Source organism: Arctopsyche grandis, chromosome 5 (genome assembly GCF_051622035.1).
Source record: "Arctopsyche grandis isolate Sample6627 chromosome 5, ASM5162203v2, whole genome shotgun sequence".
Lineage (NCBI taxonomy): Eukaryota > Metazoa > Arthropoda > Insecta > Trichoptera > Hydropsychidae > Arctopsyche > Arctopsyche grandis.
The window spans coordinates 27983418-28007975 of record NC_135359.1 but is presented as its reverse complement, the minus strand read 5'-3'; the positions used below and the strand labels follow the sequence as shown (position 1 = coordinate 28007975).

The window sequence follows — 24558 nt, the reverse complement described above, 5'->3', positions numbered from 1 at the left end:
ATCGTACGGGGAATTGGTTCTCTCAAGGTAAAATTATGATTATAATTTATAATAATATTATTATTATTGTATGGGTAGGAGATAATTAAAAATTTGTCTACGCCAGTTTATATTGTTCGTGTTATGAAAATTAATGATTTTTTTATTCGTTGTTTTTATTAAAAACTTCCTCCGAATTAATTTAAATATTTTAAGGAAAGCTCTCATAACATGCGTAGCAAACCTGAAACAAATACATATAAAATCCAAAGGTCAATGGGTATTATTTGCTTAAGAGCTTTAAAATTGCTGTATTTATAGGTAGTAGTAAGTCGTTTTGTATTCTTTATATGTACATACGTTTGATTTTTTGATGTTATATGCATGTATGTACATAAAATAAAGTCATAATGCATGTAAAGTTTCTAGATGTATATAGATTACATATTTAAATTTCAATATTGTTTAAATTAAAGTCATAAAAAAATGATGAAAATTAGTCTCCGACAGATGATAATTGGAACTACATAGTAATCTTGATAATATTTCAACATACATACGTATTAATTAAGTAATTAAACAATCGCTGTTAATTAATTGCACATGGAACACACGGACTATTTTAATAGTTTTGTATCATATGTATGTATGTTTCTGAAGGAGTATCATCAATTAATGTGTTCAATTTAATCAGTTACGCTGGTGAATATATTAGATTAGCATCATGACATGCTATTCCGTCAACTCTATATGTGAAATTAAATGTTATTTAAAATAAACGATGTTGCAAATACGACCAATATCGGATCGGTCGTAATGAAATTTATTCCCAAAGGTAAATTACAAAATTAAAACTATCAATATAATAGTTACTTTCGACAATGTCCTATGTGTATGTTTGTACAACGGACACACTGGATACACATTTTACCTGCTGATGATATTTAAATTAATTTTTACTTTATCTATGTACGTACATAGTAACAATATTGTATTTTGGGGATTTTTTAATATATGAGCCGTTACATTTGAAAGTGTCATTGGTCCACTTTTCTTCATTTCGAGAAATATTTCGGTACAATATTTAAAAATACTGGTGGCCTTTAATACGTTTATTCTGCTTTTCCGAGATTCTGGACGTATCGAATTAAAATAAATGATAACAGTTTGTGAATTAACTCAAACAGAAGTAGTGTTTTTGAACTGATAATTGGACTTCCGCCACTTTCAAATATAACGTCTCATATATGAGAAGTGAAGATAAACCTTGATGGCCATAAATAAATCATCAAGTGATTTTTTCTTTTGAAAAGTCCACAATGACTGTTATTTTGTTATGTTTTTAACTGACCAACTCTCAAATTTACAACATTGTAAACATAAACATAAAACTTTTCAAAAAACCCATCGAATGATATTATAATTCATCCGGTCTATCACCAGTTTCATACAAATACAATAGATAAGAAAGAAAAGGTTGCATATTATAATAGGTACCTAGCTGTATCTTAAACTGAAGAAGATTCCGTAATGGGAAAAGTAAAAGACGGACGAAAGACTATTTATATATACGCCTGTAAATAACCTTACATTATATTTATATATAACTTTAATTTAATTTGTGTATCAATTCCTTTCCGAAAGCACTCGTTGAAATCAACGGGCACAACTCTAGTACATACATAAATCACGTGTGACGCAACGGACGAGAAAAAAAGGGGATTAAACACCGGCACACATTCGTATCGCACACATTATCCGTGAAATCCTTTTGGTCCTTTCTCCCGCTTCCGGTAAACACGATCTAGACCGCAAAAAGAGAGAGAGAAGGAACTCCCGACCGGGGTATATATGTTAATTTTGTAACGTGAGCCGAATACAGGTGCCATAATCGAATCGGGCGTATTGGGATCCTTATTTAATCCACAGGCTCTCGTTTTGACATGGAACCCCCCCCCCCCCCCCCTCCCGAAATATCGATCTAAAATTCTGATCACACGCCCGCCTACTCGCCATTATCCGGCGGTGGCAAAACAAAACGGCATTGGTTATTGTTATTTAGTCGAAAAATTCGTTTTGCCCGCTTCCTCCCCACGCCCATCTAGATGGCTCCGATCTTCCATCTGTTGTATTAATTCTCTGTATGGTTGTTGGAATTATAGTGGAATTGTTATGGGGGAAAACGAGGAAGAGGATATTATATTTAGTCACATCGTTTTGAAGACATTCGAGCTACGTTTCGATACTGAGCAGAAAGCATCTGGATAATAATTATATTATTGTATAATATATGTGTACATATTGTAGGATTTAGTTTTCTAACCTAGAATAATTCATGTTGGCGCGCTTGGGTAGAACGAATTATGAAATTGGTTACATGTAATGACTGAAAGTCCGTTTTAAACCGTCCAACGCGTCTCATTTCGCTGTACTACATTTTGGGGGCTCGTCCAGGATTGAGAGTGCAAGGCCTAAAATCAGACATGGAGGTACATAGAAAAGTTCGGAACCGAGACCGAACTCTTTGCAGAAGACGTTTGAGGTTAGGGACGCGAATCATAGTGGGTGTGGACTAGTGGTTAGCATATTATGCTTTCAAACAGAGTGGTCAAGGGTTCGAGTTCCAGGGGAGTTCCGCCGCTGGCCAGACCTTGGTTGGTGACTCTAGGTTGATCGTTTATTATCAGAGTTTGCCAATTTTTCTGATTTTCATTGAAACGGTTCTTGTAAAACTGGCATCTCCTTTCCTAGCCCTCTTGCTAATCTCAAGTTATTCAGCGTTTTCACGTTCGCCAATTTGATTGTAAAATATTGCAAAAATTTCTCCATGGATGTCACTGTGGATGTTTGTATGAATTCGCATTGTATAAAATGCTAATCTATATTGATTGTAATGTAACCCCTCCTTGAGAAATATTTGAAAGCCTAACCTGTTTCTTATCTGATGTGTATCGACAAAGATTTTGTTTGAGAAAGTTTCACTTCTGCAGTGTGTGGTGTAAAATACATATGTCGTTATTTTGTTTTCATGGAAAATCTATTTTGGATTTTAATCTGATCCGGATCAGAAAATAATTCAGAGAAAAGCACGATTATTTTTATTATTTATAAAATTTAATTCACATTTTATTAATTTAGATTTGAATCCCATTTCTGTAAACAATTAATTAGTTTACGTCGTTGTGAGTGTAACCTGTAAATAGACGGGTAGAGTTTACTTTAAGTATGTCGTTTACATTTATGTATGTGTTTCGTTATATTTTTTGCGTTGAACCGCACAGTAAGCGTAATTGAATTAAGCAATTTTTTTTGTTTAATTTAATAAATGCTCCCCCTTGTTTATTTATATATTTATACATATTTTTACCGGCGCTCCTCGGAGGGCCACATATGTTTTCCATTTTTATAGCGGGCCGCGAAGAGCGAAATTAAAGCAATTTTCCCTTATATTGTATAATCCGACGTTAGGGGGAGGAGGGTGGCTTAAACGCGCGAGGGTTGTCTTCTGCTTTGCATATTTATTGTTGATAATAACATACGGCATTATTATTTGTTAGGAACACTTCTCTCTCACTCTCGATCTCCCCACTAACCACTCCCTACCCCCCGACCGCCCAAACCTCACCTTTTGTCTAGGGCAAATTGTTAAACAACATAAATCCTCGACGCTCTTGTTTTAATGCAAATCAGGTTAATTCCCGTACGTGCGAGCGACGGATAGGTATATGTATGCACGTATGTAGGTATTCAATAGTAGTGCGGCTTTGCATTTATATCAATCCGTAGGTATCGGCTTTGTGACCCGAAGCTCTGTAGATTTTGGATCAACCTGTATATGTACATATATGGCTCTGTATGTGAGCTAGAAGGTAGACGGGGGGCTATTATCATAATAATATTGGATTCCGTATGGGCCTAAATGGGCGAACTGTATGTGGAAAGTTGGGGCTCTCATTTGAATATTTCCTAGGATACTTTTTGTATGTAATCAACTAACTCTATTTACATAAAATGAATCAAATTTATTCTATAGGTTCTAAACTGGACTTGCATATTATAATATGTGTTGTTAAAATTTTTTACTGTGTTATTCGGTTGCTTGTTTCGTTCGCCTATCATTTTTGTAATATGTATATATATAGGTACATGTACGGATATTTCTTTATAAAATAATTAATTATAAATAATGAGACTTACTTAAAATTAGTAATAATTGATAAGTAACACTTCAATTTATATTTAATGGCTTATTTTATATCACAGCGAAAAATAAATTGGATCTTATTAAAACGTACTAAGTCCGGTTCTATACTATACTTTATTGTAATTAAATATTTATTTATTTTTTATTTATACGAGGAAGGCCTAACAAGTATTCCCAATGCGCCTTTCTGGCCAGAAACATTGTATTATTAGTATTATACAAAAACTAATAAAATATATAAATACATATCGATTAACATTCACAGAGACATTTATGGTCAAATTTGTAAATTTGCAGCAGTTTATACAATTCAGCGAAATTCGAGATGGCTGAAAACTCGAGATTTTGCGATAAAATGGGCAATTTGTTGGAACCGTTTGGAATCACAAGGCGAAGGCCTAGTCAGGAAAAAACCGGTGGGATATGAACCCGTGACCACTTTGTTCAAAGCATTATATGCTAACCAGCTAACCTATTATATTCTGCTGGTTATATGTATAATATATATATTTTTTATGAAAATATAATATACATTATTATTAATAGGGATACTGTTTATATTTATTTTTCTTATGAAACTTATATTTGTTGCGTATTAGGGCCGGGCCGCACCGTGCAACTTTGTCGGCCGACTTGTTGCGCGACACGAAAAAATGTATGGAAATGTGTGCGACAAACAAGTTGGCGAGTGTGGCATGTCCCATCTACCTGCATGCATTGGTCTGGTCGCCCTCAACCAAGTTGTTCGCGAGTTGAGCGGTGCGGCCCGGCCTTAAGGGATTACTTGTAATGCTTCAATGGTCTGATCTTTAAAAAATAAATTTGTTGGTATATTGTTTATTTAATTTCGGCATGTGCTGCAATACACAATATGAAAAAAGTCATACATGTGTTCTGCAAATTTTACCAATTCACTAAAAAAGGATGTTACACGGTAAATAAAATACCGGAATGGCTGGGCATAATATATGTAATATTTATCCAGAAACGACGTTTTGTAAAAATAGCTTACCGTATATTTTGGAATTATACGGATAGTTTCGTAGGTACTGAAAAATTCATATGGCACACTTTCGTTACTCCAATCTTTACGGTAAGCGTACATTGGAGAATTACACACTAACCAAAATTTCGTGCATAAGTAATAGCGGCGCAAAATCGTCTCGGCAATTTGCCCGCAGCACAAAATGCGAACATTTGCTATGCGATTTAATTATTCACAGCTCGTGTATCGCTCAAATACGTGTGGCTCTTGTGAGCTACTCAAACGCACTTGAATGAAGAGTCGTTACATATTCATGCTTGGGAGCTAACCGTTCCTAGGTCAGTTGAAGCGATACTGTAATGTTTGCCGGAAAGATAAACTTCACCGGAGAGTCTGTAATAAGATGTGGGGTATTGATTTTACGATGATGTATTTTGCAATCGATGGTTTCGCGACCACGTCCGAATGAATGGTGGAATGAGCGCGCGTGTCTGTCATTAGTGACATTCTGCGCTGATAGTTTTCAGACCGAGGGGATAATGTCACGCAATGATAATGTATACGTAGGTTTGCCGACACGCGAGAATTCTCGAGAATTCCCGCCTCGGAATTACACGAATTAAACGCGGAAACGATCGACAGGTTCGCCTTAATTGCCGAACGGCTTTGTGGAAATGGTTCGATTGTTTCGCAGTGTCGTTGGGGGTTGATAGTGGAAAATCGTGCCACTGATTAATAAATTTCACAAAAGTGACAAATATTTTCGAATGTCAAATGGTTTGCTTGTTTCGGATTGTCGTTAGGAGTTGATATTGGAAATTTTTGTTACTGGTGATTTGATTTTTAAATACTTTGTTTTATTATTAAATTGTGTTCACAATACATCTCATATCTATTTTAATAGCTACCGATCTACTGATCATTTTCTATTTTACAATTTTAATTTAATTTTGTTAGTAATCATAGTATTATATTACTCTAATGTTAACTGTATAGCATAATAGGAAAAATAGCTCAAGAACCTATTTATAATTCTTATAAATGCTTATAATACATCTAATACATAATATTAACTAAAAACTCTCTAAAGTCGACGATCTAAAGCAGATTGTGTTAAGGTAATATGTGTTTATACCTGAAGGGTATAGAACTACTGGTTTTTAAATATCATACACTTGTATGGAAATTGACGAATAATTTTAGTGTTGGAGGTTGATTGGAACGATGTGTCACTGATTATTAAATAGTCATACATTTTATCAAGAGTGACGAACATTTTTGCTGATTAATGATTTTTTTTTGTTTATAAAACGGAAATGAATCGTTGAATGATAAAAATATGTCATGTGTCTATATTGTACGTTATATGTTGTTGTTGTTGTATCAATCACACTAGTAATCTGATATCGATCTTCACTAAATTTTGCCGACTCAATTCGAAATATTACAAAGCTTTTTGTTGGTTTCTTCTCGTAGCTTTTAAAACGATGCGCAGATTTTTGACATTTGCAATTTTTAACTCAAAATTTAGTATTGCTGTGCCAAATGTTAGTATTGAAATCAATAGTCAGATCTTTTTCTATTGATAGTGAATTTTCATCGCTTTAAAATACGTATAATTAATTATCTAATGAATTTTAAAAGTTAAATTTTTTTCCGTAATATTTTGAGGTAATTTTTCACTTTACCATATATATATATATATTAGGGTTGGTTTACAATCTCGATGGTTTTTTATTCTATCTAGATGTACTAATTCGAGTGGTAAATGAGTTTAAATCACCAGTGGGTCAATACTGGTAAAATTGATTCGTATCCACTCCGATATTTTTTTTGTTGTTGCTCGGTGTTATGTTAAATTTGTTTTAGCTGTTCTTTTTTATTGTACTTAAAATTGCGGATATATTGAGGGACAGATTCATACATATGTACATATATGCCATTGTACCCATTTAAAATGTCCACCTTTGTATTGATACCAAATTGATTATTCACTCAATGCGTTTTAACATACGTCAATCTCCCTTATACAATGATACGTGACAAAACGGATAGGTATATGGGGTGGTAGGGGGGGGATTTCCTTATTTTTTCGTACAGAATTATCCCATTCCATCGCATCCGTCAGTTTTCGGACGAGTTCGTCATGTCAATTCCGTAAACGTCACAAGCAGTTGATGGATGCTGAAGAGCGTGCGCGAGCGCATTCATTACCATAAAACGTCACATTTTCACCCACCACCCCCGAATAAAACCATCCCCCGATCGCTAAAATTTATACCTCCAACCTCCCCATAGATATATATTGAAGAGGCGACGTCACTTGCATATGATGTTCTTCGATACGGAAAACATCACTGCTGCGGTAGCTCGGTCGTGAAGCGCAATATTGTCGATATAAAAATAAGAAAGTGTCAATAGAAAAACTGAAAATAAGCAGTCAGCGTCGAGGGTGAAAATTGCCTCGGCTGCCATAAAATTTTCCACGAAAAGCTTCGAACGTGTAATTTTCTCACGAAAATGGCGAACAACGGCGTGTCAAACGCCAGTGTATTAATCCGATGAAACTTTCCGATACGAATATGTGTGTCTGCGAGTTTACCGACACGTGTTCCGATTCACAAGTATTCCGATTCGCTCTCTATCTGGTCCATTGTCATCGGCCCTCTTCTGTGTTGGAAATTTTTCACAAATGTGACTTTGAAGTCCGATATGAGCGGTCGTCGTAGTGTTTGCGGTCCAAATGATGATATTGGATGTCAATCAAGTGCGGCAGACTCTCACGTGGAAACATAATGAATATGTCCATCAAGTGATATTGCAATATCGCCGGAGCGATCTAAATTACTGGAGTTAAATCATCAACTACCAGTATATATGTATGTATGTTCGTTCGTACGTTTGGATCGGTGAGCTAATCGTTTATATCGCATGTGCGAATGTTCTCTATTCGTAAATTGTAAATGATCAATTGTTATTGAAGGTTGGGCTATTTTTTTTGTCTAATGAAGAACAATACTCGTATCGATGGAACAGTTTATAATTATGTATGTATGTACATACATATGTATCTCTTTTATACCTTCGAAGTACTCAAAAACTTCTAATATTTCACTCAATTTTTCCTCAAAAAATGTTCTGGTGATTTTGAGGTCCATTTCAGGCTTCATCTCCAATATGTACGTAATTTATTTTTATAACAATTTCAAACTAAAATAATCATACAGATGTCTTGGTGCATAAATATTGTATGTCTATTTTTGAATTTGAACTGAATTTTATGTTTGTAGATGCTGGAATTATTCAGGCTTTTCCTTTAAGGTAATTTATGTATACTACAAATTCAAAAAAATCACCAAGCCATCGATATGTATAAATTGAATCAGTAAATTATTTATAGATTTGATCAATCATGTTAAGGTTTTTCCTTTTTTTTCTTTTAATTAAATACATAGTCATCTTATGTAGCTTCTTTGAGCACTGCAAGTCTAATTTCCTATATTTTTATACCAAATGTGCATAACATACCCGTATGAGCCGTTATATGTAATTACAAGTGGCATATGTAAGTCCACCTCAGATATATGAGCCGTTAAATTTGAAATTGGCGTAATTCCACATTTCTTCATATCGAGATATATCTCGCAAAACATTCAATATAATGTTTTGCGTTTAACAATATTTAACAATACTGGTGAGCTGTAATGCATTGTTTCTACTCTCCATGATTCTGGAAATATCTAATTAGAAGAAGTGTTAACAATTTGTGAATTCAGTCGAACAGAAATAGTGTTTTATGAACTGGCAATTGGATTACCGCTACTTTCAAATATAACAGCTCATATTTCTTTACTCGCTGAATCTCTCACAATGGTCATATGTGTAAAATATGTATTTCCCATTTATATACAGTGGAAAAATATACCGTTGAAAGTCAATATGCTTAGTCGTTTTTGAAACCCATTTTTGGTTTAAATTTTCTTACAAACTCATGGAAAATGTTCAACTGTAGGAATGACACATACGGAGATTGACCGAAGTGATAAATTGAAGAAAGGGGGCTGTTTATACATAAACACATACATATATGTGCGATGTCGATTTAAATGGCATCGTAAAATTTATCGTATCATTAAATTGTATACATTGTTCATTATACGTGTGTGTGGGTATAGTAGTTTTTACCGCAATCCATCACTTTTTAACGGGATGATAACCTTCGCTGCGCTGCTGGAGTCATGTATTATACAAAAATAAATAAAAAGGGATGAAAAAAATTTACTTGGCGAACGTTTGCGAATGCACTTTAAAGTCGGAAGCGGCTTTAAATTGTATTTTTGTAACGCGGCGACGCTTAATGACCCGCGACTAAAATGTGGATCTCTCGGTGCAAAAGTTAGGTCATTAAGCTTTATATACATATATTTACTTATCGGCATACGTAGGTATAGGTAAGTGGGTAGTCGTGTTCTGCCCTTTGTATTGAACGTCACCTTTATAGATCTTGGAACTGACGTGTTTTAAATTTAACATAGCATGTGCTCGACGCATTCTGTCTGTCTGCATTACGAACAGCTGCACTTCAAATTTTAAGATGCCGAGATATATCCCCATTGTTGTGTCAATATGTTGGGATAAAATGAGGACCCATATGGTCCACGTGTCAAAAGTTTGTCGAACCCTAAACATCTATATGTACAAATGTATGTACATACATATCTATATGCGTGTAGTTCAAGTTTTCAATGAGTCAATCAATTATTTAAAATATTCATTTGGCTTGTTGGGGTTTTTGTCATATTGTAAATTGTCGTGATATTTACATGTGCATTATATGTATTTGTTACTATATAACTATATTATTAAGGTTTGTGAGTTTTTAGTCTTTGAATTTAATTTCACATCATTATAAAATAATGTTCTAAAGACCCTATTGTTCAAAATACCTTATTTATAATATATTAAATCAAGAGGATTAAATATGAAAATAATAAATCTTCATTATTTAACTGTTTGTATTTCAATTGTAATTGTATTCTATTTGGGTTTCATTTTCCATTAGTGTTTTGCCCATTTATTTTTAATTGAAATTAAAATTCAAACTTATGACTTTTATACAAATGTGTTGTTTAAATAAAAACAGGACGTTTTTTTTTAAAGTATGTATTTCTTCGGTCAATAACTTTGTTTGATTTGATCAGTAAGTTATGTTATCGCTCACTGGCTGCTCGAATATTGTCTGTTTGCCAAAAATACTTGAAACAATCTGCGATTTACTGACCGTTCATGTTTATCTACATGTATAGAACACAATTCTCACAATTTTTGGTTAAATTTACTGACCGATTATTGCGAAAGCTGACCATTTAAATTGTTACGTTTGAACAGTTACTAATTTAATCTAATTAAAGATGAAAAATAGATACACATAACTATATTACTAACCCAATTTAGCCATATTATTGAGCTTTAAGAGTATGTGAAATGACACTACTTGAATCATATACAATATTTTAAATATGTTGCTAAATTCTTAGTACTCTTTATATCTGCTTAATAATAATTCGTATATGAACGTGCATACATTTTAATGGGATTCATGAGAAAATAAATATCAGGGTTCTTCATTTTATGTAATGATTCTTCGTATTATGTGAATTAATTTGTTCGCTCATAAATACATATGTAGGAATACAAATGTTGCGAAACTTTTACCATATTTCATTGGAACCACACTCATCACTTTGCCTTCTAAAAGAAATTGAAATAAGCGATGGAGAAAAACAACTGAAAAAATATAAACGACTAGCTGAACCCGACATGCGTTGCAATGCCAGAATAAGGCATGCAATTCCCGTTCCCGTATCAAGTGATGGTGGTAGCTCAACTAACGTCTCTTCAACGCCGTGTCGTCATAAACCAACTGGTAACTTGGTTACCAACGAACACCCTTCTTTCGCATCGGTAAAATCGTAATTACGAATATTATTATTAAGAGGCTTTTCCCGTTTTATTTTTCACAGAAAGCTTCCCGGACATGCATACAACAAATCTTGAAAGTTCCATCGTAATCGGTTGAGTAGTTTAAGGAGCCTATACGAGATAGACAGACAAACAAACAGACATTCAATTTTATATATATATATATATATATATATATATATATACAGTCCCATGACAGCGAATTACTAACACCATGCGGATTTTGCAAATTCTATGTTTAGAGCTATATATTGAAGAGTAGGTTCGTAAAATTAAAACAAAGATGTGTTTATAATGATTATACATAGTTTATTTACAATATTAATACAACATATATATATATTATTAATATTTTGTATGTCCACCCTTATTTCGGAGACACGATGCTATTCTTTTGGGCATACTCTCGATACAAGACGCAATGGTTGACTTTATCTCAGGATCTCCCTGCCACACAGAAATTATGTTTTGTTTTAGGATATTTTTATTGGTACATTGGAGCTTATTTAATTTCATTTTAAGGGTATGCCGGACATTTTCTTTAGGATTTAGATCGGGAGAATTACCGGGCCAGTGAAGGAGCGGTAAATTGTGGTTGGACATGATTTTTTTCACAATTTTGGCTTTATGGCAGGGTGCAAAAATATTGCATTAAGTGCAGGCGATCCCTTTTGTCAATTTTGTTTTGTATAGAGTGCAATAGGGTGTATCGCAATACCGTTATATATTGCGAAGCATTCATCATCCCTTCTACAAAATACAATGGCCCCCGACCTTCCGCTCTAATTGAGCCCCAAATCATGAGTGACAGCGGGTGTTTCACATTTTTTATGACACAGGACTCATTATACCGCTTGCCGACTCGCCTACGTACGTATTGGTGAGTCGGTGTCATCAATTGAATTGACGACTCGTCAGAGAAGTGAACCTTAAAAATGTTAAAAACATCGATTAATTCAATTCATTCAAAAAAAATTAGACAAATAATTTAATTTCAATTAAATTACCCCTTTCCAATCGTCGAGGGTGAAGTGGCGATGCTCATTAGCCAAATTGAGCCTGGCTTTCTTCATTTTTGGCGTCAAAAGCGTTTTTTTAAGTAGTTGTCTGCCATTCATCCCCGCGTCTGCGAAACGGCGTTGTATTGTCCGAGTCGATATTTCGGTTCCGCTCCCGTAAATTTGTCTGGATTTTTTTATTTGTGGCAAACCGATCCTTCTCAACAGTATTTATAATATATCGATCGACTCGAGGACCGTATTTTCGAGTGCCACAACAATTCTTACGCTTGGTGACCGTAGGATTTTCACCTCTTTTTAGTTGGGTGCTAATTTTATGCACACTGAAAACTCTAACCCCCTAATCTTTAGCAATATATCGTATAGAATACTTCCCAGTATTTAATAATGTGGAAATATTGGCGATTTTCTCCATAGATAAATCTTTATTTCTTCCCATCTAAAAAGGAAAGGGGTTTTTTTCACAAGCAATTTAAACAAATAATTAAGTCACATTTAAAAAATTTAAACACTTTAACTTACTTCAATGATATCGATAATATACAGGAAAGCAAAAATCTCTTCAAAACTAACTTTTCTCCCAGTGAAAGCACACGTCTACACCAAACGAATTTCAAAGCCAAACTGTGTATTTGCACTTGTTCGGTTTTTAAACTATTTGTATAAACACTACTCATCCTATCCTTCTCTAAATACATAGAATAGGATACAATGAATGGTCTACAAAAAAAACCAACCCAAAATGTTACTTAAGACGGCGCAGGTACACAAAATAGGGTAAATACGCGGGTGTTAGTAATTCGTTGTCATACGACTGTATATATATATATATATATATATATATATATATACATACATATATACAGAGTTTTTAAAGAGATAAAACCCAAAATTACCAAAACGGAGGTGAGACGAAGGACTCTAGTATGCATTAGAAATTGGCATTTGAACATAGAGAACAAATAATTTTATCAAATTTTTTGTTTTATTTGACATTAGAATAAAACAAAATTATTCGATAACATTAAAGTCGCTTGTGAATGACGTCCTTTGTTTGGCACGCTTCCTCGGTTAGGTTTTACACCTTAATTCTAATAATTCGCAAGACATCTGCATGAGTGATATCTTAATAGAAAGAATAATAATCAGTCATGTTTTTATAAAGGTTTTACCTCTTAAAATAATTTTTTCATTTTTTTAAATATAAAAACAATTACGGAGTTTTCCTACTTGACAAATTTTTGAAAACTTATGGTCCATTTATTATTTTTTTCTGTTGACACAGATGGTTGTATTTGTTTTTATTTGATTGAATAAAGATTAGACAAACAAAAAAATGATAACTTACTAACATACCTCTTTTAACTTGGGCAGTATTAGCAATTATCTGTGGGATTTTGGTGTTTTTACTAAAAATCTTTAAAAATAAATTAAAAAAAAACCGTAAGACTTTGGACGAGGTATGTGTGGCTCAAAATGTTGTAAATTATGCAAGCTATCAACCTATCAAGGCTTTGTATCGAGCTACCAAACACCCTGTATGTATGTATGTATAGATTCAAAATTTACAACAAATTTTGCATTCTTGATATTAAGAACATTTGAAACTTTTGAATACGTAGTTTATATGAAATTCATTCTCCTTCGAACCGATTGAATCAACCTGTCGACCACATCGAGGAGACCCTCCACATTCAGGAATCCTCCTGCGCTTGTGATTTTAGTATAATATAAAATAAACTGTACGAAATTGCTTGCTGGATGTGGAAAGAGGGGGGGGGGAGGAGGTTCCCGTCACGCTTTTCCTGAGAACTTTAATATCCTCTCGGCAACGGGAACGGTCCACTTCGGAGTCGGATACTCGGTTTAAAATCGAGGTGTGTGCCTTTATGCGGGTCACGGGTATTCCAATGCGCAAGTAAGGTTCCGGTTTCTGGAGTAGCGACGACCGCACGCAACGGCGTTATTAAGTTTCGTCGCAAACCCGAAGTGTGGATTATCCGAATCGACCCGAATTTTCCAATTAAACCGAGCAGCTTCCGGGAAAATTGGCCGCGTTCGCAGAAAGTTATCGACGGTCCGGATCTGGAGATTATCCCTATCCTCCGTCCCCCCGCGCCCCGCCTCTCGTTCGCGTTCAATTTCAAAAACGAAATATTATACGTTATTGCACGCTCACCTTCGTACGTGGTGATATAAATAGTATGCATGTGCGATTGCGATAATCCGCGTGGGCACGGTTATCTGTAATTTATCTCCATTGTGCGAATTTACGCCCGCGAAGCCTTGCATTCGAACGACGAAGAGGCCGCGTTTGGTGGAAAGCTTTTGGTTTTGATTGCGTTGAGTGCTAGGGTAGTTTTAGGGTATGTTTACATATATATATACCAGGAAGGCTTGACAGGAAGACCCCAATGCGCCTTCCTGGACTATTAATTACAAACAATGCAGCATTTTTTATTACATAAAACACCGTATTTCGAGAAGCGAAAGAACAGGAAATTAACAATTAATTAATTAATTAAAGAATTAATCCATTGAGACATCTATGGATTTTTAGACTTGTTACATACATTACATTATTGTACATTTTATTTAATATTTCTCGAAATGAAGGAAAGTGGACTTACCCAAGCACTTTCAAATATAACATTGTCGCAATGCATTGTCTTTCAATTGTACGTTACTTTAACTTTTATTTTTTTAGTAATATTTTCTCCGTTATAATTTTAAATATATGGTTTTATTAAGGAATTGACATTTTATTTAACCTTTGGAGGACGGAGCGTCGAGATCGAACGAGTGTCCCTAACCGGGGTCGAGTAAGACCCCAGTATTTTTTAATCAAAATACAGCTTTTCTCAATACAAATGGGTTCAATATACACATATCTTATTAATCATTCTATACATCAACATAAAAAAAATTTTTAGTCTTATAGAATGTTTTTGACTATTTTTGTATTAAAAAATAACGACAAGTATCGACATTCAAACGCACATAGGTAAGGCCAACAGGCGACTGCACGACTCAATACCACGCATCAAAAGCGACGAAAACAATAGCTTACGAAAATATGGCTTTGTCTTTCTCTCGCATTGATTCATCGATCAACAAGAATATGCAAGCGAACAGTCAAAAATATGAATTATCGCTACCGCCTTTAAAGCTATACTTTGAAACGTAGAAATATATAAATGTATTTTTTTACGATTTACCCCTTTTCTAAATCATACAAAATCTATTAAAACAAATGTCTTGTAGTTCATTCTAGGAATACAAGAAATATAGGGTGTATAGCTTTGAAAACCACATAGTTATTACGAAAAACGTATAAGTTGGGGCACTTGCATACCTCACTTCGGTGACGGAGGGTTAAAATTAAAAAGTTATAAGCTATAACTTTTGCATGTTGTGTTTCCAAAATAAATGGAATTTTATATTTAACAACATGCTGTGATAGAATATGAAAAGAGGACTTTACAGAACCCTCAAAAGGCATTACTTACTGTGGAGTTTTTTTGTTGTTGAACGTTGTAAAAAGTAATACTCGATATTAAATATGAAGTTTACCTCAAGAAGAGGAATCTTTCTTGAATTTATTGAAGCTTATTTTCAAGATTGAAAAACAGTTCAATTACATATGTACATTTTTGCTATCCATATTGTATTGATTTATGTGCATATGAAATATTCTAAATAAGACGCAGCTTTTATGTATAATTTTCATACATGCTAAATTTCCAAGTTCACAAGTAAAATTTCGTAATAATAGTAATTGAGTTAATTAAATCCCTGAATAATGTTAATAAATATTATTTCAATTCGGTCGGTTTGTTCCATTTGGAAATTATTCCATGTATTAAATTATATTATACAAATGTATATGGATATGTACATTAATTCACCGATTTTATCAATATTGAATTTCATATATGTACATATGTAGATATGTTTGAATAATTCAAAGATTGATTTTAGACATTATCATCGGATGTTTAACATGCCCTCTTTTAGGAAAGTAATGTTTATTCAATGCAAATAATACATCTCTTTGATACGGCCGGGCAAATCACCAGCGAATTAATTTTGCACGAAATTTATACTGGATAAACTTTAATCGCCCCGGGACATCGTCGAACTTGAACCGTTTTCACAAAGTATGACGTTAAATACATTTACACAAAATATTATAGTATATATGTATGTATGTATGTATGTATATATACACACACAAGGTGGCTTGTTTAAATATTTATAAAATATACTACGAGATTGGTAGGGGGGGTTAATTGAATGATGTGCGTTTAAAATATAAGTTGACCGATCTTGGAGTACGTAGGTACTGCTCTGTGTGCCCATCAATCGACCGAACGAATTATAAAAGTATTAAAATTGCCAAAGTTTAAATGGTGCCCCCCCCCCTCTCCGCTCTTCGGTTTTAATCACCGGGTAGGCTTCCGTAATTAATCCGGCAAACTGACGGCTCCGTGCCGAGACTCCAGCAGCGTCGAAGTCGAAGGGATTTAAATTTCATCCGACCCAAAAGATGGAGAATGGGGGGGGGGGGTGGGGGGAGGGTGGGGGGTGTCGGGATTGGGTTCGAGTAGGAACGGTGGGGATGAAATTTGTGGGTAACAGGACTGGACTGAATCCCGGGAAGACCAGATTTTTCGACGATATGTTCAACAGTTTCGAGTGAGCCGGGTGTGATGGGAGATGACAGGAGCACTCCGACCGGAAGATTGGCGCAGCCCTATCGCGACAGGGCTATAATGCTTGGGGTTGAAAGTGCCCTATCCCCCTCCCCCCCCCCCTCTCTTCAACGTTTGGCCGCAGGATTATTCTATCAAAAGAAACGTATTGGTGCCGCGCCAATGAACACTGACGATTTCCATGTGTTTCGTTTTTCGATGTCTGTATAATATTATGTTCATACATATGTTGTATTTGTGTAAATTATTATAATTTATTTTTTGTTGTTTCAGATTCGAGTTTCAAGGACAGATGCGTGCTCGACAGAAAGCCGCATAGTTTCAGGTGATTTATTGTGATGATTAGTTGTCTATTATTTATGAGATTTTTTCCTTATATGTATGTATTTATATACATATTTGTGAAAATCGTTGAAACTAGCAATATCCTTCTATTATATTTTCGAAACTCCATAAATTTTTGGTATAATTTTATCCAAATACTGCGCTCTGCCAGGACTGTTAATTCAATATTAATGTTGTAAAGCTTCATTTAAGCATGTTTTGATTGATTTTTATCGATTTTCTAGCATTGAATTGCTCCCATTTCTAAAAAAAATTTATGAACAGTATAATTACGTTGTTTAAAATCAACTTTTTAGATATGATTTTCGCTTTTAGTAATTTTACTATTCAAAGCTTTTATTAGTTTCACTTCGTTAGCCAGTCTGAAAACTTCCAACAATTTTTCGATCGCTTTGAAACTTTGCCATTTTGTGAGGTTTGGCCGCTTATAGAGAATTCAATTGGGTCCGTTGAAATATAATCGTAATGAACACGTTTTATGAATCCAAATATTTTGAAGACGGTGACTGCTAACCCATTTCCAATAGCCTTGTTTCTTTGGCTTTCCGCCCCTACTCGTTTTGTCAGATTTGAATTACTTTAACGCCTATTACTTCATCATTTTCTCACTATCTTATAATTTTTTCATTATTAAAAGACCGCATTATATCTCATATATATATATATATATATATATATATATATATATATATATATATATATATATATATATATATATATATATATATATATATATATATATATTTTTTTTTTTTTTACCTCACTAATAGGCTAAATAATGAATGATAAAAATATGTTTTTATAAAATTGAAATGGCCGATGTGTTCGTTCCTTGGCCAAGGCGTCCTCGACGCTTGTTTAAACTATCTGATTTCGAATTTTTGCATTGATTTTGAATATTTTACGAACCTTTTATTATACTAGATTTTTATAAGTATCGGGCTTCGCTCAACGATATATTTGTAAGAGATATCTAAAAGGTGAACGATTAGCAAGATTCGCATTACGTATTCGATGACGCGGTTAGAGTTTGTTTAGAGATTAAATCGAAGCGTACGCCACTGGAATATAATTCGACGAAAAAGTCAGAAAAAAGTTTCGAGCGTGATCCGTCGCCAGTGGCGTTCCAAATATTTTCATACATACTATATGTATACTATGTACATATGTATATTGTAGAATGAAATATTTATATAACAGAATAGTGGCTACCAGAGTCACGTTTCATTCGCATACAATTCCATCTAGACTATCCTTCATTTCGATTATAAATATCAGGATTTTATATGTGTTTGTTTTATCACTTTTCGGTTTTCAACTTTCCCGTTAACCGGTGAATAAGTGTCGCTCACCTTGAGCTTTAAGCTTCTGTGGAAGTTTTTCCGAGTAAAACTAACTTCCTGTAGACGTGTGCAGAGTTGACTACGAACATAATGACATAGCGGTTCGTTTCGTGCAAGATTTTACAGAGTGGTTTCGTTTATGTCGCTCTCTGTGGTTAATAAATACCACACTCTACACACTCTTGCTATAACCATATTGTATTAATACATACATCACATATAATATGTATGAATTGTGTTCCAAAAATATACTTAAATATAGAAATTTCTATATATACATACATAATTCCAACGTTGAAATTATGTATATATATAGAAATTTCAACGTTGGAAAGATCAAAGATCTAACTTGTCAAAGATTTGACATAGGTACCATACACATAATATTGTATAGGTAAATTTAAACGTAATGAAAGATTAATATTAGATGTACATACAATGTATTACCAGGTTAAAACATAACACTTCATATTACTTACGATATTTTATTCATAAAGTATGGCTTGTCATATAACACTTTGCCTAATGAAAACATAAATTTATTTAATTGTTTTTTCGTAATTGTATGTATGTATATACGTACGTACATGTGTATATAATATTGACATTCATCTACTGTTATTTTATTTTTATAATATTTCTAAATATTAAAAAGAAATAATTATAGGTATAATCCAGCAAGTCAGAGATTCGATAGTACCTATTGCAAACAAGGAACAAGTGAAAGCTCGCAATTTGTAAAGCTCACATATTCGTCACGGAAAGCTTCGCGATGACCGAGAACAATTGCAAATGCGAACAATTAAAATTGAAATATTTCTGTGCTTAATTTTAACGTGTTCGCAGCGATTTGCATACTGCGTTTGAGACTCGTCTGAATTGTACACAACAAAACGCACCCCATAATTTGTACATATTATACATTCTCGCACACGTGTACATATTTGTACATATGTACATAAATTGTGAAGCCCGCGAAAGTTTGCCGATGTGCAAATTCTACCGCCACTTTTGCCTAATGCGAAAGCTCTAGATTTCGTTTGCGAGCGTGTGTATGATTATGCTAAATTATGCGAGTCGAGTTGTTCGCGCGAGATGTAAATAACTAAGGTAGAACATATCTGAAGATTTCGTCGCTTGTTTGTACCTTTGAGGAGATTGATGTTTTGTGTTTTCTTTTTTATATTTACTCGTTTACGATGACAAATACCTACCTATAATATTTGAATTGTATTCATTAAACCAGTCATTTAAATCAGTCATTGCTAGGACGGATCTAAGTTGTAAAATACGTTCAAAGGACTTCAAAACGTAAGACACCATTCGAAACATAATCAGTAGACTAGGACATAATGTACTATACTGTGGATATACTTATGTACATATGTACATACATACATATGAACTTATGTACTTTCACACGTACAATCAGAGAATTTACAATTGTCCTATGTCCTATTTTATATTCAATGAAAACACTCATCTTAGAGGTCACTCTCTCAGACTCCTAAAAAAAAACAAACAAATTGATTGGAGATTCCTTCTTTTTAAACACAGTGGCTAAAGTTTTGAATAGTCTTCCCGACAACGTAGGAAATTCTGAAAACCTTAATAATGTTAAAAACAAACTATATGTCTTTCTTAAACTGAGAGGGTTTTTATCATTCATGTTTTCCGATATGTTCATTTATTTTCATATTTTCCATTTCTTTTAGTTATCATTTTACTGTTCTATTTTTTACCTTTTGCTTTTTCTTTTATTCTTGTAATTTATTTTTCTTGTTTAATTTTTCCTCTATTATTTTCATTTTATTGTTGTTATCTTGAATGTTTTATTTTTTTCTTATTTATATACATTTACTTTATACATATGTATAACGAGGAAATACAGAAACACGTGGCTGAGAAGTATGACAAGGGTAGTGGATAAATAAAAATAGATTGAAATGGAAATGGGCAAGCCAGGTGGCTAGAACAATGGACGAAGGGTGGACAAAATAAGTGCTAGAATGGTACCCGACAGAATGTAAAAAGGTAAAACGAAAACCGCAGGGCAGATGGGTAGACGAAATCAGGAAAATGTGTGAGGTGAGATATATGAGAGTTGCACAAAACAGAGACGAGTAGAAGTGTGTTTGAAAGGCCTTCATCCAGCATTGGATTTTCAAGTGATGTACATACGTAGTATTTTTAGTGGTAGTTACAGTGTGTATTGTGGCGATGCTCTAAAATAGAGTATGAGTTGTCGAGAAGAAGTGGTTTAAATGTATTCATTGGATCCAGATTGATTGGCTTGTCTATTTTGCAACGTCCGCGATTTCCCACGAGCGTCTCTACTCTGCACATTTTCATCTCGCGAATAATAAAACGCGCGATGTTTTCGCTTGGTTTTCCATTAAGCCCAACACTACTCGCACAACAACCGATCGCACATTTTCCCAGCGTCGCGCTCGAATCGAATCTATTATGAAATCTTCCGTAAAAAATATTCCTCCTTGATGGATTTTCATAATTTATTTTTCCATTTTTTCTACGCTCTTCGGCGTTGTTGTCGAAAGAAAGATGGGAAAGCGCATATTTTTCGACACGCTGATCGGTAATTGGAAATTAGATTGCGCGCTCCCGGAAAATACATATTGCGAAAATGGATATCAGATTGGATTTCGACGATAAGCTCGCGCTTAAAACGCGCTCTCGTTCACTTTTTTACGAACGGTTGAATCGGTCAATAATTGACGGATCGGGCGGCATTGATTGACTCTATTGTGTGAAACAGTCACGTGATGATTGATCCCGAATTTAATCAGCCACTTCTAAGCACGTATAGGCGGTTGTTCGAAGGCGTCCTTGTTTATTTGTTATTATTTTGGAACTTGTGAATATTATTTTTATTATTATTATTACGATTGCGATGAAACGGACAACAAACGACGCCCGCGCGCGCGGACAAAGCTGTTTTTCGGGAAACCGGACCACGGAAAACCGGACGTCCGGCGTAGGAAAAGCGGGAAAGCTACGCTGAAACTGACACGGTTCGAAACCCACGCACGCACAATACCATAACCGGAAATGGTACATATTATTCCGAGAACAACAAAAAAAAAAGGTGATCAATCATCGCATTTGGCAAATATTTTGATACGAAGCCGCTTTCTTAGAATCTCTAAACTATTGATAGTTGGGTATGTCGATACCTTATGGTCTTTTAAAAAAATTTATCACATATTTGTTATTAAAGTGAAAGTCAATCGAAATGGTTTTTTTCATGCTTCAATAATCATGTTATATTTCTATTGTTCTTCCCCTTTCTTTGGATGTTGTTTTGTCGACGATGTGTTCACGACGATTCACCGACGTTCATCAAAATGTACAGGAATTTTAAAATATACGAGTATATAGTGGTTATATATTTAGAGGTTTTTGTGTGTATATTAAAACCCCGAGCTTTTTATATTGTTCCATCTTTTTTTTATGACTGTAGGCTGTGTTTTTTTAATCAACTGTTTCATCCCACATTGAAATTTCTATCGAAATATTTTTGTGTTTAGTAGGATTTTGACTTAAAGTTTGCCCGATCGTATATATATACATATGTACATACATATATAATATGTAAAAATATTGCTGATGTTTTATAACAATATCGCCTAAATAAAGCTGTGAATTGAGCTTTCAATTTTGGTAGTTTTTATAATATTTTTTAATTAAATTTGCATTTGTATACAAAACACTGTAATGATTAAAATATCATTGCTTTATTTATTAATTTTATAAACAGAAACAAACAAGCATTACAAACTATGTATGTATTATGTACGTGTATAACATTGACACTGATAAAAATGATCAAACAATAGAAATTTAACGCACGAAAAAATATCAATATGATGGAGAATGTAGTGAGAAGAAGAGCAAGATCTATATAAAAAGGAATAATTAGAAGATAGGGATTAATGTGAAATAATGAAGGATAAATGTATGTACATACACATACATATATTTCACTTAAGTACTTCACTAAAAAATAAGTTGATATACTTAAATTTGAAATCTAAATTACTATGCATTGTAGACTTATAAGCGAACATTTTTTCAAAATTGATTTAATATATCTTGAGCAAATTTTATTTCTTTCATATTGAATAAGGATTATTAAATTTCAAAATGAATATTAATATAATTCGTTCATTCTTCAAAAATATACGGTTACAATCTGAATATTGTCTCATCTTACTTCATCGTCTCGTAGCTTTTTTTTTCAAATATTGTCTTCGTCTATAATTATTATCCGGAGCAGGTTCTATGTATTTTGTTTGTTGTGGAAACTTTAATGCAGCTAATTTTCACTCCTCTAATCATAAGGCTGTATTTCTCAAAATTGATTTAGTATAAAATATAATAAAATTACATACAAAATAAGTAACATTTCCCATTTTGATTCATATGTATCTATGTACTTAAACAATATGTATTCATTAAATCATTTCCATCCGGGGTAATCTTTGTGCCAAACTGTACACCACAATATTTACTGTGGTTTTTAAACTATTACTTTGGGCGATTTTACGCTTGCGAAGCTTACGAAGCTTTCCAGCTTCCAACTTTTTCAGTCGATTACAGCACACAAAGTTGTCTCGGCTGAAACCAAGACGCTCGGCAAGCCACTCTGGCAAACCCACCGAAGGGGATGTTCTTACCCAGGAGACGCGCTAATGAAATTTACACAGTGATTACCCAACAAGTTAAGCGGCGGATGATCGTTTGTTTGCCTCCCCGCAAAATCGACGATTGAAACTCCTCAGTGAGAAGAAGACGTTTTGCAACCACCGACTTCCGCTTCTGAAACCGTCTACCCCTACCGACAGACTGCTGCTATCCGCGACAGACTTCTACATACATATATATTTACGTATTATGTAGATCTTCCAGATGGAATGCTTTCTTAGTCCTTAATTTGGTGAACACTCCTGCTAGCTATTTATTGCTTTCGTGTAATTTCACACCCTTGGGAATGTAGGGGTTACCCTGCACGTACTGCTTTTTTTGTGCGTTCGTTAAGACACCTCAGTCTCCCTCTATTTGCTTTGGATCGTTAGCTATTTTTAAACTCGCCCCGTTCTCGTTCATCATCCGCTAAAACAGCACGATCAGATTTCGCTGCAAGTTAATTTAGGACCCGGAGAATAATAGGGTATACAGCACCTGCAAGACTATTTGTCTTATCTTCCCCGTTAACTTTAGTACGATGTCTTGTCTCGTTTCTTCCCCGTCAAACTTAAAATTGCCCTAGCGCGTCTGCACACGTGCTAATATGAAATAATTCCGTGTCGCGGCGCATTACCGACGATCGTAAAACGCTAGACACGAGCAATTCCCCGAGGGGTTGGTCGGGCGACGTGGAACGATCATCAAACTGAGACGTTATTGCCTTAACGACCGGGAGAAAGTGCACAGTAAACCTCTTTCCTCTGCTGAGCGATCCGCTTTAACGCAGCGTAAACGGCCGAATTGAGCGGGATTGCGCGCGCGTTTCAATTTCATCGTGCAAAACTTGTAAAAACGCTGTTCACGATGAAAAAGCACTTTTTATGCGCTTTAAAATGAACGATCTTTGAATTGCATCGTTGACTCTTAAATTCTTTCACGCTTTAATGAGTGTAAACTTCGCCCAAATGCGCGTCGTTGCGTCAAATAAAAAAAAACACGATGTGATGTTGGGCGCATACATCCATATATGTATACATACTTATTTTATTTTTACATACATATATTTATTTATTTACTATTTTTATAATAATAATAACAATATTATGACCAATGCGACTTGACAGGTTGCCCCTAAGTGTCACACAAAAAAATAAAATAACAAACAAAAGAACAATAAAATTCACCAATCATTCATCTAATTTAAATAGACTCGTGTTGAATCTCATGAAACTGACCAGCTCATCAACTTGACAATTGAACAGGTCCAAATGTTCATCGA

General features: G+C 34.3%; 1 protein-coding gene across 1 annotated transcript in view; it reads left to right on the top strand.

Moving 5' to 3' along the window:
- LOC143911513 (uncharacterized) overlaps positions 1 to 24558 on the top strand; it is a 312973-nt gene that overhangs the window by 9180 nt on the left and 279235 nt on the right. Inside the window, exon 2 of the mRNA XM_077430406.1 lies at positions 17158 to 17209. The gene's annotated coding sequence lies outside the window, so the exon portion shown is untranslated. The remainder of the gene's footprint in view (positions 1 to 17157; positions 17210 to 24558) is intronic.